Source organism: Centrocercus urophasianus, unplaced genomic scaffold (assembly GCF_019232065.1).
Source record: "Centrocercus urophasianus isolate 14NV4802_14NV808 unplaced genomic scaffold, USGS_Curo_1.0 seq_13, whole genome shotgun sequence".
Lineage (NCBI taxonomy): Eukaryota > Metazoa > Chordata > Aves > Galliformes > Phasianidae > Centrocercus > Centrocercus urophasianus.
In genome coordinates, this window is record NW_024884475.1 from 7,795,833 (window position 1) to 7,812,566 (window position 16,734).

The window sequence follows — 16,734 nt, forward strand, 5'->3', positions numbered from 1 at the left end:
GAGGAAATGAGGAGCCATGCATAAAGAGAGAAAAAGACAACAATCCTTTCTTCAAGTTTCTCTGCAAACATGACAAAGCTACCAACAAAATCATGCCTATTAATACCTGCAAACTTTAATGCCAAAATATATTGAAAGTGTTATGTTTAAAAAACAAGCTTCCAATCCTCCTATTTTCTTCTACCTATTCAACTAAACCAGTAAGTTATCTTAAATAGATACAATATTTTCCACTCTTCAAACAGAAAAATGCCATAACCAGTGTGAATTTCTAAGACAGTTATTGGACTTCACCTTCAGGCAGTCACTCCACTAGCAGCATTCTGGAACAAGTGAAAACACTATTTGCAAAAGCTAGATGAAAACAACTGAGCATAAACCAAGTTATGGCAAATTCTACTAAAAATAAAAAGTTTTCCCATGAACTTCTTTTATTCTTGGAAACCATATAGCCTTTAAAACAAAGACTCAAAGTGGCCAATGCTGTATTCAATAGATAAAAGAGTAAAGTCAGAAGACTATCAGTATTGTGGATGCCCTTCAGTGTCTTTCAGGCTTATTTGAAATTTTTCTTGTGGAACAACATGACATAAGGAAAGGTCAGAAACTGGAGGAATCCAACATAGCATATACAAACACTTATTGATTGCTATGATTCATCTCTATTCTTCAAAACCTCTAAGATATTTGATCAACAATTGTTTTATTTACAAGAACTGAAAGTGCCTCTAATGGAGAAAATAACAGTACTTATATATACAATAACACCTAGCAGTCAATTCCTCAGCTCACCTCTGGAGCTCAAGCAGAAGCAGGCACAGATAAGCAGGAATGACATCTGCCCAGCTTTACAGGCAGCCACGAGCACAAGAGAACAGCAGCTCTTTCAGGTGGCAAACAACATCAAAAACTACCTACAGAGTAGCTGCAGAATCATCTTTTCCATCCTTGATTTAGGGAGCAGACCAGCTGCACTAGGCTAAAGCTGTCCTTTGACAAAAAAAAAAAAAAAAAAGTCAGCGTAGGTTTGTTCCGAAGCACTGTGGGTTTTCAAAATAAGGAATTTTAAGGCAGCAACACACATTCAACACACAGCAGCAGCCACCCTGACCCAGGGTCTCTTCTGCTCAACGAGCTACCTAAAAAGCTGCTGGGGTCTTGCACACCCTCTTCATCCATTTGCTACCATAATACTTAAAAATCAAGAGCTACACCTTGGACTTCTGGCCAATTTCATTATAAAAGGAAAGCCATACTTCAAACCTGAAGTTTTCCTTGAAGAGACTTCAAAAAATACTTAATTCAACATCACACAAAAAGAAACATTCCAGGATGCCACAAATAGATACTGCAGAAGTCAAAGAAGACCACAAAGTAAAACAGCAATATAATCAGTCATTATAAGAAGTCCCTCCCCAGCTTTAGTTTAAGTTCCTCAGGTACTAGAAGACCACTATAATGTCCCCCCCAGAGCCTTCTCTTCTCTAGGCTGAAGAGCCCAACTCTCTCAGTCTGTCCTCATGGGGGAGGCGCTCCAGTCCTCTGATCATCTTCATGGCTCTCCTCTGGATCCAATCCTGCAGCTTCAAGTCATTCTCATGTTGGTGACCCCAGAACTGAACACAGTCCTCCAAGTGGGGTCCAAGCTGAGTAGGGGGCAGGATCACCTCCCTCAACGTGCTGGGTCATGCTTCTTTTGATGCAACCCAGGATACGGTTGGCTTTCTGGGCTGTAAGCCCTTCAATAGCCTTGATTACTTCATGCTTATTTATGGCATCTCCCAGATCTTCATTTGTCTCAAGCCAAAAGCAAAAGGGATGAGGAAGGGAAAAGGATTCAAAGAATTATGGAAAACTCAGCCTAAGGCAACACTTAGGAAGATATAAGATGGGAAAGGATGGTACAATTATGAAATTCTAAGTTTGTAAGATTTAAAAGGCCAATGTATTATTGTACTATTAACATTTTCTTATATTAAGGACAAATTGAAACAATTTCAATTGCAACTTCATGACTGTTGCATTGCCTTAGTCTGGTCTAGTGAACACAGAGAAGGGACCTCTTTTGCCTTACTAGAACTCTTCACACTCTTAGTCACTCATAGTCTCATGTGACACTATTAACAAACTAAAGAAACAATCCAGATAGAAATAAAAGTCTGCTTAAGTGCTTGTGTATATACTGTAGGCTATTAAAGTCTGAGTATGTTTCAAATTCTGTCATGGGTCTGGCTCTGTACAATTTAAGAAAATAATTAAGTGTGGTTATAGTCCACTTGAATTGCATTAAGGCATGAAAAATGCTTTCCAAAGCAGGAACAGAATTTACATTACAATAAACTGACTCCATTTTACAGATGAACTGTAATGACTTGCTGTTGTCAATAGAAATCCCATTTCTCCAGAATCTTCCTCCCTCGCTCCAACATACTAGGCTGGCTGCTAGTCAGCTCTTATGCTTCGAACTGAAAAAAAATGCTAAGGTGAAGGAACTAGAGTGGAAATGAGGTCAGTTCAGTCCTCAAAAAACCCTACACCATCTTCATACAGGCTGAGTCAGCCTAGCAAGGGTTTCAACAAATACTATATTCAAAGCTGGGGAAAGCAACGGGAGCACTGAAGTACTCACTCATCAGCTGACAAGCTCAGGTCTAGCACAAATGAACCAAGAAAGCAGTACTCAAGAAAAATAAGTCCCAATGAATGAGTAATTCAAAGCAGGATCAACTAATTACTACAGATCATAAACTGAGTAGAAGTCAATGTCATAACACTGATAAAACCAAGATCACACATAACGACTAGAAGTGCATTCCAGTCTGCATGGCACTCCTGTTTACCTAGTCAAAGAACTGGCCACCAACCTTTTTGTAAGAACTACATCTCCTACTGGAAAAAGAGCAAAAAGAAACAAGAATAAGAGTTTTCCAAAAATACAGCTTATAGATGTTGAGGACAAAGAACTAAAAAAAAAAAAAAAAAAAAAAAAAAAAAAAACACCATAACAACAACATTCCCATATGTAAAGAGTTAAAAGAAAGATGACTTCTTCCACACTCGTTCAGGTCACGAAAGAAAGAAGCTAAATTAATCTGCAGGAAAAAATGATTGGCATTTTGAGTCAGAAAGGACCCAACTACAAGGGAAGAGCAATAGATTGTCCAAAGTGGTAAAAACCATCCTCAGATGTCACAAGATTCAGCCTTTTCAGGGCCTGGCTTAGAAGAATCCCACGGGATAAGGCCCTGAAGCCAACCCAATCAGGAGCCAGTAGATCACCTACTGGAACTGACTGCCCAGAGAAGAAGTTGGGGAGTCTGCATTTTTGGAAACAGGTCAAGACCACTGGACATTGGCCTGAGAATCCTGCTTTGAGCACAGGAGATGCAACATGCAGTCTGCATAGGTCCCTTCCAGCCTCATCCCTTCTGCAATTCTCCGATGCTTGCTCAGAGCCCAATTGTAAATCTATTTACAATTACAGTGTACAAAAACCTTTGATGTAATAGCATCATCGAAGCAAGGCAATTCTGCACAGACATAAAAGAAAAAAATCCACATAATTGATTACTTGATACCATTACACTATTCTGTACCAATCCTTTAAAGATACTGAAGTAACAAAGAAGATTTTACAAAGCGTCACCAATTTAATAAGATATTACAGAAAAAATTAAATTGCAGTTGTACATTCAAAATAGCATTTCCCTATGAAAACAAATCACAAGGACTTTGCAGCTCAGTTGTCTCGTAAGGCAATAAAGACTGCACATTGTTCTTCAGCCCAGCTAGGTTGGCTCATAAATTAAACAAGGTCAGGCTGTTCAGCAGCAGATTAGAAGAAACCCAGATGTTTCCAGGAAGGCCATAGCAGTGGCAGTGCATTTGGCCATGCTCTTTGCCAACCTGACCTGAACCCATGTCCCAGTATGACATCAGATTAGTCTGTTGCTGAATGTGCAGCTCATATGATTCACTGGTTACCAAATCCTGGGACAACTGTGATCAGAAGGCAGTAAACTAGCCCTCAAAAAAGCAAATTCTTAAGCTTTTCTCCCCAGTGTATTTAATGGCATTACAATTTGTCCATCATACAGAACTAATTCTCATGCAATTTCCACTGGATGCAGTATTTACTTTTCAGCCTGAACTGCAGTGAATGTACAAAAGCTGCTGGGGTTTTTCTTGCCAAGAGAGATATGCTAGGACACCAGGGGGCTAAAACAGTAGGGTTCTAGACATAAAAGGTCTAAAACATGCTAATTAATTATTTTCACTAAGAATCTGCCGTTGTTCTTGGATGGGCCCATAGAGTAGTAGGGCCCATAAAGCACCTGGATTCTTGTTGGGTTTTTTTGTTATATTCATACCATTAAGCTATCATCAGAAATATATAAAGCTCATTTAAAAACTAAGAGGCTGCAGAGGGTGCTCCAACACTGCTCATAGCCAATTCCTACTCAATCCCCATATTCCTCAGCACATCTCTCATGAATTTTTCAGACCTAACTAGAATTTGGAAATAATGCCCTAAAAATAATTTTGAAGGCAGATTAAGATCAGACTTCCCCAACTCCCTGTAAATAATCCACAAAGAAAAGTGGCACAAATCAGAAAACTTATTTTATCCTCAACAAAAGGTTTTCTGTGTGGGGAAAAAAAAACCTAGGAGATACACAGCTTGCCACCTTTTTTCTAGCTCCTGATATGTCAAGGACTTAATTGTTCCACATTGATCTAACAGACTGGGCAGTGGGGAAAGAGGGAACAGAGACATGGAAGCACACACTGCAATACCATAATCCAATTTGCTTAAGGAAACATTCTCCCAAGTCCCTTAAGAAAACATCCTTCTTCGAAGAAAATTGTTGCTTTGAAAGTAGCTTCTCAAAAAGAGCAAAACTCTTCACTGATCAGGCCACTGAGCAAGAAGATAAAGCACACAACGCAGAATGAAGTAAGCTGTGAAGACAGTACTCCACACTTGACGGGGGAGAGGGGGTGAGCACAAAGTAAAAATATGGCGTCTGCATACCCCATATATTACATTTGTATTTAGCACTGCAAACTTTTACTTGCTGCCATTCAAGCAAGCAAAATGAAGATAAACTTCTTTTCAGCTAAAATTATTGTACTTGTACCCATCCTTACAGTTCCATTAATCCTTATTCCAGTAAGAGCAAAGTGGAAAAAATTACATTAGCTGACAATACTGCTATTAAATATATTAATAGTGAACCAGCTGATGAAAATTAAATAGAGGAGATGCTTTTAAAGACTTGGAAATTAATTAAAAATGTTGAATGTGGCTGATCTGTCACTATACTGGCTCCAAACTCCAAATTAGTGAGTCCTAACTTTGACAATTCATACAATTAACTTGAAGCAGAAAACAGATATGCCAAACAGACAATACAGCATTAACTGGATACTTCAATGCCTTCACAATCCCTGTTTAAAAGCACAGCTAGCTCGAAGCGTCCAGCAGTTCAACTATGCAAAAAGCCCATCCTTTCATAGCTTGCTGCTTCTGTAGCTTTGTGCCTTTGTCACCACAGTATTACCTACATTAACATTTATACGTGGTCTGTACCTAAGTCACCTAAAAATAACTTAAGGTGAGCCCATATTTAGCAAAAAGGAATTGAATCACAAGTCCAACTCTTTTAGTTCCACGTCACTTCACCATGGTTTCACACTGCTCCCTCAATATACAAGTCACCATCTTCCATGCAAAAGGAGCAATACAACAGGTGCTATTGGAACTAGAGACATCAGTATATCTTTCTTCAGATTACAGATTTCATTCTACCACTACTTGTTGTGAATATAGGATGTAAAATACAAAAGACTGAAGATACAAATTCACGGTCTGCACAAGGTAATACAAAGACCTTGTTGCCACAAAAAAAAAAAAAAAAAGAGGTGATTCTGCTGCTCCTCCACCAATGAAGCTGACAACACACTCTGCAAATTCCTGTAAACAAATGATATTTGGCTCCAACTGTGTCAGGAAGTGATCCAGTGCAGAACACGACCACCCCATTCCTCACACAGAGCCAGCAGCCTATAAAGCACTGGGCTAGCCATAACCCTGCCCTCTCAGCAGCAGCACTACTGTTTTCAGACAACTTAAAATTCACAAGAACACCACCAATATTTTTATAGGCATATGTTATACTGCATTCATATACTTTGAATGCTGAAATAGATGAGTGAATACTTCTGTTGCTCTAGAAGATCACTGCTGCACAAATATATTTGACCACCCTGATAGTACTTTACAAAAAATTTGTCATTACAACAGAAAAGTTGCCTAATAAGCAGTAAAAGAAAGGAGTCATAAACAGTATATAGTGGCAGAGTTAAGTAACCAGACTTGTGATCTGCAGTGGCTATAAACTGACTCATATTCTAGCAAGAGTTTGCAGCAAAGAGGTTCAAAGTTTGAGTTTAATCATTACTGACAGTGCTTTCATCCAATGCTGCAAAACCTCCACATCTCAGATGCCAGCATTTAAATGGCAGTTCTAATTCCTACTTTATTATACAGTGTTGATCACATATTTTTTTTCCCCTCTCCACAAACCAAACAAGATGCAACATCTTTCAGTAAGGTACCCCATCTCAAAACTGCACTTCCGACTGCTGGATAGCTGCTATTGAATAGGCAGACGCTCTTCCCCCATCCCAAATAACCAAAAAGCTTCAGCAGAAGTAAACTTTCTTGCCCAGCAGCTTTGCTGACACATTCCAGAGGGTTTACCACCAGGGGGAGATGGGGAAGATGACACAGAACTGACTGAAGGCACGGGTAGTGAGGCACCAGTCTGAACATGCCTAATTAAAAGCTGAAAATCACCATTACCTATCTCCCATATGTTCCCATTTGTAAGCAGGAGTTGGGCAGTGAATCTTAGCATATGGCAACAGTAAGCTGTGCTCCAGTCTTTGAATAGCAAAGTACATACAATCTGGTCTTCAGTTTCAGCTATAAACCGTGACAGTACTGCAGTCTTAAAAGGAAAAAGTCGTGGACAGGGAGCAACGATGGATAAGGAATAAAATAATGAAACCCCACATAAAATTTTTCTGGCTGCTGTGACTGTTAACTTATATTTGGGATAACTAAACCTTCAAGCCTCAATTCCCCTTTTGAAAGCTAGAAAAAAAGTAATCCTGTTTGGTGCTTCAAGAACACACAGAAGACACACGAGTTGTGGATCAATCACATGTAAGCACAGAGAGAAAGAGAACTAGAATGAGCCAGAATCACGCTGATGGCACTGCATCACTTGGCCTCCCCAGTAACACACAGCTCTGGGCTTCAGCCAAAGCTGTGCTTGGCTTTCTTATGCCACAACCAATGCTCCCAGCAGCAAGGTCATTTAGAGATTCTTCAGGAATATTCATCAAGAAACATTTGCAGTAATTTGACAGGCTTTATTCTTTTGAAAAAGTATGCATTGATATTTAGCGGGTAAATGTTTTCTCTAATTAAGAAGCTTTTTAAATGCTGATCAAGTCAAGTGAATTCAAACAACCATCTATCTCTGCTTCAGGTAGGAAACAAACAACTAGACATCAGTTCACCTGTTATTTGCTAACATCATAATAACAAATGATGCACATGTCCATATATTGACATACACACTGTATAAAGAAATTAATAGAACACTGTTACAGAAAAAACTTACCCTGTTTATACCTAATTTTAAGTTGTGCCTTTTTCAAGATGCATTCATTTTTCAAGAATCATTTGATTTCCAAGTTGCATCCCTGTTCTACATCTGAACATACCAGTTTGGAAGTAATTTCTTGCTAATCACTTAATTAGAAGAAAAAATTAACCAAATGAACATGACATCAGTGAACACCCATAGTTAAACAAGATGCACTTCTTAACATAAGGCACAGAAATTAATCAGCCTTCTTCCAATTGTTTGTTGCTCATCACAACATCACATTCCCACTTTAAGTTACATACAAACATTTCAAGATACCTACAAAGCACAGTGAAAGCTCATATATTGAAACAAGCCTCACTAGTTTTTATTCTGAAAAAAAACCCAAAAGCCTCCAAACAAGGCCAAACTCATCATCAGAACAAAACAGAAGCAAATTTTGATTTAAAAAAGGCTAAGTCAACACACAACATCCTAACATACCTCAGCCACCAGCTAGCAAATCAGTGGAGCCTACACAAGAACATAACGGGTCCCATCACACATCCCCACAGGACTTACACACATGGAATCCCACAAGCAGCACATTCCAGTTTGAACACATACCAGTTACCACCAAGGACTGACTACCATTTTCACTTCATCTCTTACACCTCTAAAAGCCAAGGCAAAAGAAATGATGGGTGTAAGATGAGATTTGCTTTACAGCTCTTCATGATTTCTCCTACTTTTACGTCCTTTTAACTTATCTTATTCTCGTAATCCACCTTGCCCCACAGAATGACATCATTTCAACTGCGTCAAGGTACTTTTATATGGCTGTCAAGTAAATGAGGTACACTCGTCCATCTCTATAAAAACACTTTACAAAGGCATTAAATAACGCATTCAGAAGTGCAGGTACTCTATCTTTCTGAATCTTGAAAATTAAATAAAAGCAGGTGGCTCTTGCAGGGAATCTGGCAGGAAGCAGTCTGAAATGTTCTTGTTTGTATGGTAGAAGCACTAAAACTCCAGCAGCTGGAAACAGACAGGAAGTTGAAATATCTACCAACAGGTCCGTGCTTATAGGAGAATCAGGCAATGAGGCACTGATATGAGAGCCTCCCCTCACTCCTAAATAGACTCTTAAGATAACATCCAAAAGCCAAGATCAGATCCAAGAACCCTTTCATGCTCAGCTCTATAACATTGGTATTGAGAAGAAACTTGAGCAATCTGATTATTCATAATATCTGATGAAGTTCAGAATTTCAGGAAATTTTTCCTGCATTAAAAGGCTGACAAAGGAAGGTGAAAATTAGAAGCATGCAATGTAGAACAATGTAGAACACCCTGAACACCTGGTTAGTTCAGCTACAAACACCTGTAATTCTCAGAGATCAAAGTGCTGGCTGATGGCAGGAATTAACACATTCCAGCATAAACATCATGCCAATTTATTTTCACCTATGCCCCATTTGAAAATATAAAGCATGCAATTTGACAGAGAGTGTCTCCTCCTTTTTTTTCCATCCTTGAATTGTATTTCAGACATTTTTATTTCAAGCACATTCTTACACCACCCCATCTTCATCTCTCTCCCTCTGTGCCCTTTGCCCAGTAGCCCTTCTTTCATTCATTCACCCAGCTAGGAGTACATGGAAGTGATACGATGCTCACTGTTCTGTTATTCATTCTGAACAGCTATCGAGTGTGAATAAGGTCCTGTGAAAGAAAAAGAAAGATGATCCTGTGGCCTATAAAGACGGAGCAAAGCAGGGGCAGCCTTTACATGACATTCTCAGAGGGTCAGTCTCACTTGCAGTGCAACACTATACAGGATTCTACAGTGAGGCTGTGAATACGTTTCCTTCTATAATCCAGTTCCTGCTGATCAGTTCTTCAGGGCATCCTGATCCTAAATGATATCAGAAGCATTAATACTCTAAGGAGGAAAAGATTATTAACATAGAGGAATAGGAATAAGCAGAGCCACCATCAAGAGGATTGGAAACATCAATAGTTTCCAGGCCAGGCCCATGGAGGCAATGCACAATTGTTACTGACTATTGGGGAGACAAGAAGAAAAATCCCATAGCCTGCAGAGGAGAACAGAAATATAAACAGAATGGAGCAAGCCTGATCTACTTTATCAAATATATATAACAAAACAAGAGTTAGACCCTCCAGTTTTAGCAGCAAGGCATGCTGAAACAGGAAGGCTGTACTCTTCTTTGCACAGACATACAATCTCCCCAAAAGCTCACCTCTTCCGTATCCTAAACCTACAGCTCTATAAAGTGTATCAGAACTTGTGTCACTTACCTGCCTTCCAACAGCAGGCAGCTGAGTGCTTCAGCAAAGGAAAACTGGGCTCTGTTACACAGCAACGCCTGCTGTACGCAGGCTGAGTGCTCTGCATTGTTGACTTGGAATAGCTCTGGCTGAGGGGTCTAAATAGCTTCAGCCTGCCCGAAGGGCAGCAGTTCACTTCCAGAATGCAAGCATGAGGCCATTAAACAGTTACCCCCAGCTGGCAATTTTAGCTACAAAGTAGTACTTGCATATTTTGTACCTTGAAAATGAAAACAAAGACTCATGAGAACAGGTAAGATAGACTCCAACATAGCAACACCTTCCAGTAAAACAATCAAGTTCAAGAAGCTTGCTTTGTCAGATGCACTACAAAGGCAGGTCAGTTTTCAGACATGAGCCAAACACATCAACTCAGCCTTCAATTAACTTTTTTAACATGATTATTTTAAAAGAGCTTTACTGAATACATTTTTAAATCAACGTTGTTAGCAAAACTACCAGGACAGGAGACAGAAACCACTAAAATAACTAAATGAAGCATTTCAAGGTGTTTTTACTGCCAGGTTCTTTCAGTTAGCTCAGGAATAAAGCACTCTTCGGGCACTCTAAAATACCAGAGCTTAAAGACTGTGGCTCAATGCAGATTTTTTTTTTTTTTAAAATCATCATTCTTCTAAATAACAGAACACATTGTACTCTAAAAATATACATATATATCCAAAAACACTAGAAAGAAAAAGTATTTTTCTTTACATTCTGCTACCACCATGGCAGTGCGGTCAGGGGGATCTCAAGATCCAAGACAAAGAGCAGAAGGGAATCTGCAGGACAAGGAGCACATCAGGTCAATCACACTGATGGACACTTGAAAATACACATCACTAGAATGAGACTCACTTTAAGCACTCATTGCTAGTAGTCATTATGGCAGCCAGAAGTATAAATGGACTGAAAAAATGATTAGATACTAAGGAAAAATGTTCCCAAGCTATTGAATTATAAGGCACAATCTGTAGCTGAGCACGCACCTAAGATGCAGACTACCATAAGTTGAAAAGAAATAAAAGCCCAGGGGACATATCACTTTCCATTCATCTCATCTTTTTCCCCAAGGCATCTGTTACAGGACACTGAAAGCCACCAGACATGACACCAGGCTAGATGGACCCTCAATCTGATACACTGTAACTCTGCTCACTGTAATCCATATCAGAAGAGTCATTTTGCAAGGCATATGCATTTCTCTCGCGTCAGAGTAATCATAGAACCCACAAGGTTAGAAAAGACCTCTAAAATCACCTAGTCTAACCATCCTACCACCAATATTCCCCCACTAAACCATGTCCCCCAGTACAACATTTAAGTGTTTCTTGAACACCTCCAGGGACAGTGACTCCACCACCTCCCTAGGCAGCCCATTCCAGTACCTGACCAGTTTTTCAGAGAAGAAATTATTCCTAATGCACAACCTGAATCTCCCCTGACATAACTTCAGGCCACTTCCTCCAGTCTTGTCCCTACTTACAGGGGTAAAAAGGCTGACTCCCACCTCACCACAGCTTCCCTTCAGGTAGGAAACGGAGCAATTAGATCTCCCCTAAGCCTCCTCCAGGTTGAACAATGCCAGCTCCCTCAGTTGCTCCTCACAAGATTTGTGCTCCAGACCCCTCACAGCTTTGTTTCCCTTCTCTGGAAACATTCCAGGGCTTCAATGTTTTTCTTGTAGCAAAGGGCCCAAAACTGAACACAGTATTCCAGGTGTGACCTCACCAGAGCTGAGTACAGAAGGAGCACTTGGCTGCTCCTGCTGGCAACACTGTTTCTGATACAAGCCAGGATGCCATTGGCCCTCCCAGCCACCTGGGCACGCTGCTGGCTCGCGTACAGCCCAGCACTGACCAATAACCCCAGGTCCATTTCCTCCACACAGCCTTCCAGCCACTCTGCCCCAAGCTTGCAGCATCATCTGCTGTTGCTATGGGGAAAATATAGGACCCAGCACTTGGACTTGTTGAACTTCATCCCATTGGCCTCAGCCCAGCGATCCATTCTGTCCAGATCCCTGTAGGGCCTTCCTACCCCCAGGCAGATCGACACTTCCTCCCAGCTTGGTGTCATCTGCAAACTTACTGGGGGTACCGTACTCTCCTCTCAATCCCCTCATCCAGGTCATCAATAAAGCTGGATTTAACTCCATTCACCAAGTAACCAAGCACAGACAAACAAATCTCTTAGCTGACAACTGCAGCAGTTTACCTACTTGACTTTTTCAGACATAGGTAAACCAAGGCTAAGAAATAATAAGACTTGAGGTAATTATTTTAAGTTAGCTGCTGAGCTGCAGAACAAACAGCAAAGAATTATTAGTTTCCACACTGGAGTTCAAACCACTAGATGGTGCTTTGAAAATGAAGCAGAACTGTGAAGCTAGAATAATGTATGCTGATTTATAGGTTGCCCTTCTCAGGATTTTTATCAGTATTGCTCATCACTGTAGCTGCAGCCTCTGATCAGACAAGAAGTAACAAGAAGAATCAAGCAGGTAATTGAGCAAGATCAAAGAGCTGACTTAAAAAATACTGAGCATCTTCAGAAATCCAGTGCTGCTTCCCCAAATAAGACAGATTCCTGATTCTTCTGTTTTTGGAAGCCATTAGATGTTAATATACACATGGCATTAAGTACCACATTTTTATCACAAACAGCATGGTGCAGAAACTTGGATTACTGTACAGCACCAAATTTGCACTACAAATAATATTTCCTTCTTTCACTCTTTCTTCAAGTTTTCCTAAGATCCTTTTCCTCAAGACCGAAGTCACTCAGGTTCTCTCCCGTGAGGAGTAAATATTTCACTTCTAAGATGTAGAAATCACATCTAAAATGAAATACTGCTTCCCAACTATATTACTCTCTAAACTGGTCCTTTTCCATTCACTCACTCAAAACTTGTCTCAATAGTTGCTTGGCTACTGCAGCAGTTTCATCTTTTTATGACGGGCAGAAATGGTGAGAAATGAAAACACAGCTTAAAATAATGCTCCCCCTTCCTACATCTCATTCTACTGAATCAACTTTAAAAGTGTTCTTCACAGAGCGTTAAGCACATCCTTGAGACTAATTTTTACTATATTCTGCTGCTCTGTATTTCATATTTCTATTCATCTTCTATATACAACTTCATTTTCCCTTCAGAAATCCCTACTAACATCTTTTCCTCCTCTTTTAAAAAAAAAAAAAAAAAAAATCAATTTTGATTATTTTTCATAGTATTTATTTCCTATTTCTATTTATGAAGTAGCTCTGGGGATGCTCCTAAGCAAGATAACATTCTCACATGCAACTTCTACAGCTCAGTTCTTACCTGCTCTTAATTAAAAAAAGAACAACAAAACGAATACCACCACCACCACCACACAAGGTAATGCAGAAGCTCCTAGAAGTTATCTGATTAATTATTTTTATTGCCACTGGCTCTCACTTTTCTACATTAGGCAATTACTCTTTATTCCTTAGGAATGTTCTTATAGGAATGTTCTTATTTGCACAGTGTCTTCTTAGGTCAGTCCTTGGCAGAAGGGGTGCTAAAAAACAGCATCATGCCTCCAGGCTGTTGCCAGAACACCTGACTGGGACAAAGCATGCATAAAACCAGGCACCTGTTATACCAGTAAGCATGAATTTTGTGTTAACCAAGAACATAAGGAATTCTCGAACACTAATCACAAGATGCACCTATTACCACATAGTAAAAGAAGACAAGAGGAAAAAAAATAGAATAATGAATGAACAACTGAAAAAAAAAAAAAAAAAAAAAAAAAAAAAAGAAATCTCAGGAAAAACATATTTCTTGGCTTTTATTCCTACAAAAGAATAATACAGAAAATGAACATCCATCAGAGGTACTGCAGTCTTATACTAAGCAGATTAAAATATCTTTAAATTATGGCTGGAAACAAATTTTTTCTTTCCTAGTCAAATACAGAACAGTTCTTTCAAAATATCAATAAATCAGAGCTCCATTCAACACTGACCCTGGTGAGCAAGTTACCTGTTCTTTGCTCAAGCTATTCTCAAACCTCAAGTAGCAGCATTCATAGGAGTTTTTCTGAATACTTTGGTTATCAAAAGCATTTCATAACTGTACAAAAGCAGCCTGTTCCAATCCTTCTGTGGGATGCTGACATCTGCCTGGGAGCAGGCTCTGACCTAGCACCTGTGGAATGTTCCGACAGCAAAAGGCACAGGATAAGGAGTGACAGGAAATGTTTCTATTATATCTGTGCGTGCATTCAAACATTTGCCTTTAGGAGTCACCCTTTTTCTCAGAGCAGCAGCTGTAACAAGGATTTCTGCAGCATCCCGAGGCAGTTACAGCACACAGCTTCTGCATGCTGCAGCCCTGAGCAGCTTCCAGTCACTCCTCTGCACCTTCTCCTTATTCAGAAGTAAACACTAATTCCTTTCCAAAAACTTACCGTGTCGTTTCCTGTTTGAGGACTGCAGAATCATCTCACAGAAAGCAGTAAAAAATTAGATTGCAACCTATGTAGCACAGGAGTTTGAAAACAAAGCCTCATCTCTCTGGTTTGCCTCTATGATCTCAGCTGAGAGCAGCCTCCTGCCAGCTGCATAGCTCACGTTGCTGTTATCTGTTTCACTGTTTACCTCAACCATCAGCATTAGACCTGGTTTATTAAATCTGGGCATCCAGCATACCTGGAGAGCCATAAGAGGGCCACACAGCAAGAGCATAAGGATGCAGAAAAGTCATGCTGTTCTCGTGACACGTTCCCGGCATTAGTCAGGATTTTGCACTTCCCTACGCTAACATTTTCTCTCACATCCTTGTTATGTTCAAACAGATGCAGCAGTTTCAAAGTCAGTGTCTGTCCTGATGCAGGTTCTGCCTCTTGCAGCAACTTGACAATTATACTGATAGCTTTGTAATTACATCCTGTTAAGCAATACCTGCTCTGTTCCATTTTTTTTAGCCTCCCCTATGTAAAAATATTATTTGAAACAGTTTACACAAACACCTATGGGGAATAGAACTATCAAGTTCATTTCATATCAAGAACTATCAATTTCCCCAGGATGAGAGCATTTATTGAGGTCTCTGAATGGGCTGCACAGTGAGTGCTCTGAGCTCAATGCCTTCTGCTCCTTCCCAATCCCATTCCTCCACTGCCTTCAAAGTTCCCTCTGGATGTAACCAAACAACAAACAACCAGCAACACATGCTGCCATGCAGAAGTCTATTACATGATACTAGCATCTGGAAAGCCTCAAGAGAAGCAGTTTCCAACACAAGCAATAGCAATATGTAATTGATAAAACACACCTGGTACCTGCAGTGCCTAAGAAGAGCGTAACTAAGCAACATCAGTAATGATAGCCCCCACCAGACTGAATATCCCGAAAGTAGCCATCTCAGGATATACAATATTCCAAAGCATTCCAAAAGAAAGCCTGGAACCCATTCACCTTAGCAGAAAGAATCTCAACAATACCTTGACAAAAAAAGGACAGTAAGCAGTATAACCAGGAAAGTTACAGCCACAGAATCATACAATTATAAAATAGCTGAGGTTGGAAGGGACTTTACTGCTCATCCAGCCCCAACTCCCTGCTATGGGCTGGGTGCCCCCAAGCAGCTCAGGCTGCCCAGGGCCCATCCATCCCAGCCCTGACAATCTCTAGGGATGGGGCACCCACACTTCTCTGAGCAGCCTGTGCCAGAGCTTCACCACACTCTTGAGTAAATAATTCCTTCCTAACAACTAACCTAAATCTCCCCTCTGTAAGTTCAAAGCCATTTCCCCTCATTCCACTAGTATCTGCTTGTGTAAAAACTCAGTCCCACTTTGCTTATAAGCTCTCTTCAAGTACTGGAAGTCCCTATATGAGAACTCCATCTTAAACATTACCAAAACATGCTGAGGTTTGAAACATTTCATTATTAAGTTAACTATGTTATCTATAACAATTCAATAGGTACGAGGGAAAAAAAGGCTATTTCTGAAGAACACGATGTCACACTGGCCCATTTTGAACATGTGTTCAAAGGCAGTGCAATAAGCTCCAAAAACCAACAAGGACCATTTGCAAAGTCTCAGTGGGCCACAACTCTGCCTACCTAAAGCAGTTCTCTGGAGCACGAAGGCCCTGCTGCTGCCTGCAGTGCAGTAGCACAAGATGACAGTGCTAGGTGGGGCCAGCAGCACGCAATGGGCTGGGAAGGTCCCCCAGCACAGCTCAGCCCCATGGAAATAAGGGCATGCACTGCCCAGTGCACACACTGGGTAATGAGAGCACAACATACAGCAAGGTACTGCACAGGGGGAAGTAGGTCTTACTATAAAGAGACAGAACCTCTATTAGAAAGAAGATTTGTGTGAGATTATTTTTCATTATTACTGTGAAATTTGATTCATTTTGATTCAAAAATTGTGACAAAAGCGACACTTGCAATTCCCTGCACAGTTAATTCTGCGCATATTTTCTTTTAGCTCACTAAAAGTTCACTGATATAAAACAAGAAGTCTTTCGAAAACTATTTGCAGTCAGCTGCTGCGTTTCCTTTCCTCCATCGGAGCGGCGTCGGAACACCGCGTCCCCCACGCACGAACCTGCACTGTCCGCACGCACCGCCGCCACCCGCGCTCCAGTTCTGCAGCCTCATCTCAACTTTTCCCTCTATTTCTCCTCGCCCAGCAGCGCAGCGCTGTCACGCGGGTGAACGAGCCGC

At 40.5% G+C, this 16,734-nt stretch overlaps 1 protein-coding gene across 4 annotated transcripts in view; it reads right to left on the minus strand.

Annotated features, from left to right (window-relative positions):
• ZFYVE28 (zinc finger FYVE-type containing 28) overlaps positions 1-16,734 on the minus strand; it is a 145,796-nt gene that overhangs the window by 128,660 nt on the left and 402 nt on the right. The window lies entirely within an intron of this gene.